Genomic DNA, 5,136 nt, shown 5'->3' with positions numbered 1-5,136 from the left:
ACTCCGCATAACTCGGCGGGGAGATGGATGACTATCCTACTCAAAAGGATTTTGGAGAGGAATACTCCATAACCTTCCTTAGAACTCTGCTTCAGAATCCAAGAAGCATTCTTGCCAAGAAGGTCTTCTTTCAATTAAAATGCGTTCTTCTTCACTATCTCTTACTCTGTCCTGTTACGGACTACAGCTCATGCTCTTTGCTCCTCCCCTGTTCACCGCCTACTATATGCTGCTGTTGACTTTATCTCATCTGGTCTATTGCTCTCATCATCCTAACCTGCCTGGTCTTTCCTTCCCCCTCTTCATATCCACAGACCACAGCCCCCCTCGTAGTCAAAGATCTTCAACTTTACATAGCCTTACCTGATTAATAATAATGTTGGTATTTGTTAAGTGTTTACTATGTGCAGAGCACTGTTCTAAGCGCTGGGGTAGATACAGGGTCATCAGGTTGTCCTACGTGAGGCTCACAGTAAATCCCCATTTTACAGATGAGGGAACTGAGGCCCAGAGAAGTGAAGTGACTTGCCCACGGTCACACAGCTGACAAGTGGTGGAGCCGGGATTAAAACCCATGACCTCTGTCTCCTAAACCCGGGCTCTCAGCGTGGCTCAGTGGAAAGAGCACGGGCTTTGGAGTCAGAGGTCATGGGTTCAAATTCCGGCTCTGCCACTTGTCAGCTGTGTGACCGTGGGCAAGTCACTTCACTTCTCTGTGCCTCAGTTACCTCATCTGTAAAATGGGGATTAAAACTGTGAGCCCCACATGGGACAACCTGACTCCCCTGTGTCTACCCCAGCGCTTAGAACAGTGCTCTGCACATAGTAAGCGCTTAACAAATACCAACATTATTTCCACTGAGCCATGTTGCGATTAATTCCTATCTCTTAAGCTTCATCAATAAAATCCACCTGTAGCTTAAACTGTAGCTGTTGATTAGGAACAGTGTCACCTCGTGGAAAAAACACAGGTCTGGGAGTCATAGACTCTGGGTTCTAATCTCAGCTCTGCCACGTTTCTATTGTGTGAATTTAGACAAGTCACTTAACTCTTCTGTGGCTCAGTTATCGCATCTGTTTTGACATAGCAGATTGCCTTCCATTTGCTAGCCACTGGCCAAGCTAGGAATGGAATGGACAGGCCTCTGCTTGACTCTCCTTCCCGTAGTCGAGACTGGTAGAGCGCTGGAAACTCTCCAGGTGAGACCCTGAGAGGGGGGCATTTTATTTACCTACTCCTATTCTCAGCTTTTTTGTACCTGTCAATATTTAGATTCATGGGATATTGTGTGTCCAACTTCCCTAATAGACGGTAACCTTCTTGAAGGTGGGATCTGTGCCTCTCCTTTTGCATCCTCCCAACTGTTTAGTCATTCATTCTTTCAATTGTATTTATTGAGTGCTTACTGTTTGCAGAGCACTATACTAAACGCTTGGAATGTACAATTCGGCAACAGATAGAGACAATTCCTACCCAACAACGGGCGCACAGTCTAAAAGGGGGACACAGCAAAACAAAACAAGTAGGCATCAATACCATCAAGATAAATAAAATCATAGATATATACACATCATTAATAAAGTAGAGTAATAATTATATATACAAATATACCCAAGTGCTGTGGGCAGGGGAAGCAGCTGCTCTAGTGTTCTGCAGATAGTAGGTTCCCAAGAAATACTCTTGACTAAAGAAATTTTGATGTCACCAGCAGTTTTCCCTCAACACATTCCAATTCCTTTAGACTTTTCTCATCAGTTGTAGTTGACCATCTTGTTCTCCTTTGGATCCTCCTCCACTTAGCTCTTTCCAGTACATAGTTCCTAATTCCTGAATGTGACTATATTGATGTGATTGATCTTCGTATTTGTAGAAAAAGCCATTCGTGACGAAACTCCCCTATGGGTATGTTTACGGCTGAAAATGAGCCCTGACAAGGTCTGATCTTACCATGCATGTATGCAGGGTTTTTGTGATGTTGCAAGCGTTGTACATACAAGCAGATGCTTCTTGAAGTTGTCGCGAATGGGTCTGTGGCTCCTCGTACAGTTTTTTTTTGTTGTGGTGGTGGTGGTTGTTGGTTTTATTGCTTTTGCGACTTGCCTAATGATCCCCTCAAAACTCTTCGCTCGAAAAGAGCTGTTCGTTTTCTGACTGCAGTGCACCTACTGGTCTATTTGTGGCAGCTGTTTCCCAGAAATGTAAGGTGTTCACTCTCTGCTTTCCCATTCATCGGGGAAATTTTAATTGATTCTATTCTCCCGAAAAGGGAATTGACTGTTGATTTAAACAATCCATAAACACTCTAAGTTGATTATCTCATACTTAGTGAATTTGATAATAGAACTGTGTTGTATTATTACAATGTTTTTTATACTGCAAGTACCATAGATAAAGTGTGAGAGCACTCCTTAATATCTCCCACAGGAATGGGCCTTTCAATTCTAGGACTTAGAGCGTAAACATTTTGGAAAAATTTGAGAACCCTAATTCATCCATCTGTGCACTTTGCCCCCTCAGAATTGTGTTCTTTTCTGAAATAACTACGTGTGTTTTGTATTTAACTCTAATAGCAGCTTACACAAAGGGGGGATAAACCTAGCTTATTTGTTTTGAACGCTAGGTGTGGTGATGAAATGGGCTAAATTGATCCCTTTTGTTGCTGCAATATTTTATTTGTGTTGCCTTTTATAGGACAACAATCTCCACAGCTGTCTGAGCTGGATTCCAGCCTTGCCCATCCCCAGCTTCTGACCAGATTTGAGAGTTTCTAGTCAGAGATGAAATCAGAGAAGCAGCATGGCTTAGTGGAAAGAGCATGGGCCTTGGAGTCAGAGGACCTGGATTCTAATCCCACCTCCTCCACATGTCTGTTGTGTGACCTTGAGCAAGTCACTTAATTTCTCTGTGCCACATTTACCTCACCTGTAAAATGGGGATTAAGACAGTAAACCTCATGTGGATTCTGGCCTGTTTCCAATCTGATTAGTTTGTATCTATCGCTGCGGCTTAGAGTGCCTGGCACACAAAGTGCTAAACAAATATCATAAAAAAAGAAAGATTAAATTCTGGGGAATTGTGTCTGTTCGCTTTTTGAAGTCTGCCCCCTTTTTAATCAATCGATCACATTTATTGAGTGCTTACTGTGGGCAGAGCACTCTACTAAGTGCTTGGTAGAATATAATATAACAGAGCTGGTAGAAGTCTTCCCTGCCCACAGCGAGTTTACAGTCTAGAGGGGCAGACAGACATTATTATAAATAAATTACAGATGTGGATGTAAGTGCTGTGGGCCTGAGGGAGGGGTGAATAAAGGATGGAATCCAAGTGCAAGGGTGGCACGGATGGGAGTGGGTGAAGAGGAAATAAGGCCTTAGTTGTTCTTGTGTAAATGTTCATGCCGTCTTTATCCATGGATTCTCAGCAGGGAAGGTAGGGTGGGATTTAAGGGTTGGGCCTGGATCCTTAAGAAACAAGACATATTCTTTGGAGTCAGACCTATATCCAGTCAATGAGATGGTAGCAAGCAAGGAAATGCCTTTATTTTTTCATTTTTTTCTTCAACTTCCATGTCCCTTCTCTGGATTGGCCTAGCAATTACAGTGCCTGTTACTGTGTGCCAAATTACCTCATTTGTAAAATGGGGATTAAGACTGCGAGCCCCACTTGGGACAATCTGATTATCTTGTACCTACCCCAGTGCTTAGAACAGTGCGTGGCTCCTAGTAAGTGATTAATGAATACCATAATAATTATTGTTATTATTATTTGAGCAGGTGTGAGTGTCTTTGTCAACAACAGTGTAACAGATAGCAAGGGCAGAGCAGGGTCCCGCTGCAGAAGGGAGGCTCAGAGATGGGCTGTTCCACGACTTCGGATTTAGCGTAATGGATAGAGCCCGGGCCTGGGAGTCAGAAGGTCATGGGTTCTAATCCCCACTCTGCCACTTGTCTGCTCTGCGACCTAGAGAAGCAGCGTGGCTCAGTAGAAAGAGCACGGGCTTTGGAGTCAGAGATCATGGGTTCGAATCCCGGCTCGGCCACTAGTAAGCTGTGTGACTTTGGGCAAGTCACTTAACTTCTCTGTGCCTCAGTTACCTCATCTGTAAAATGGGGATTAAGACTGTGAGCCTCATGTGGGACAACCTGATTCCCTTGTATCTACCCCAGCGCTTAGAACAGTGCTCTGCACATAGTAAGCGCTTAACAAATACCAACATTAAATCCCTTCTCTGGACCTCAGTTACCTCATCTATAAAATGGGGATTAAGACTGTGAGCCCCACGTGGGACAATCTGACTACCTTGTATTTACCCCAGCGTTTAGAATAGTGTTTGGCACATAGTAAACACTTAACAAATACCATAGTCATTGTTATTATTATTATACCCACACTTTAAGCAATCATCTTGTAACACATAGGCTGCCTCAAAATTGACCTCAAAATCCCATAAAAATAATAATAATAATTATGGCATTTCTTAAGCGCTTACTATGTGCCAGGCACTGTACTAATGCAAGGGGGAGGGTTAGGATGCTGGTTGCCTGTTTGCTGAAGAGGAGTCAACTGCATTCTGAAGAACCCTTTAAGCTCTCTGTGAGCAGGGAACATATCTACCAGTGATACTGTGTTGAACTCTCCCAAGTGCTTAGTACAGTGCTCTGCACACAGCACTCTAATACCATCGGTTGACTGAATAATGATAATAGTATTTAAGTGCTATGTGCAAAGCACTCTTCTAAACACTGGGGGGTGAGCCTTCCTGTTTAGGAGTGTACTGCTCTCTTTTAAATCATGTACATGTCTTTGAATTATATTATTATTAATCATCATATTTATTGAGCTCTTACTGTGTGCCAAGTACTGTACTAAGCGATTGGGAGAGTACAATATAACATCTAACACAGTCCCCGAATTATTCCTATTAATGTCTGTCTCCCCCACTAGATTGGAAGCTCATTATGGGCAGGGAATGTCTCTGCTAATTCTGTTGTATTGTACTCTCCCAAGCGCTTAGTACAGTGCTCTGCACATAACACTCAATAGCTATGACTGATCGATTGAAAGGGGTTAGAAAGTGTATCCCTAAAATCTGCTGGTCCATACCGATACTAAGCAGCAGGCCTAGTGGAAAAGAC

General features: G+C 43.1%; 1 non-coding gene across 1 annotated transcript; it reads right to left on the bottom strand.

Moving 5' to 3' along the window:
- Positions 1-1,080: 1,080 nt before the first annotated feature.
- Positions 1,081-1,218, bottom strand: LOC114816673. The gene has a single exon (XR_003764475.1). It is a non-coding gene; the product is annotated as a small nucleolar RNA SNORA7 (small nucleolar RNA).
- Positions 1,219-5,136: the final 3,918 nt, after the last annotated feature.

The sequence above is a fragment of the Ornithorhynchus anatinus genome, chromosome 1, assembly GCF_004115215.2.
Source record: "Ornithorhynchus anatinus isolate Pmale09 chromosome 1, mOrnAna1.pri.v4, whole genome shotgun sequence".
NCBI classification, from domain to species: domain Eukaryota; kingdom Metazoa; phylum Chordata; class Mammalia; order Monotremata; family Ornithorhynchidae; genus Ornithorhynchus; species Ornithorhynchus anatinus.
Note: the sequence above shows the minus strand (reverse complement) of the source record. Positions and strands in the feature narration are given on the sequence as shown.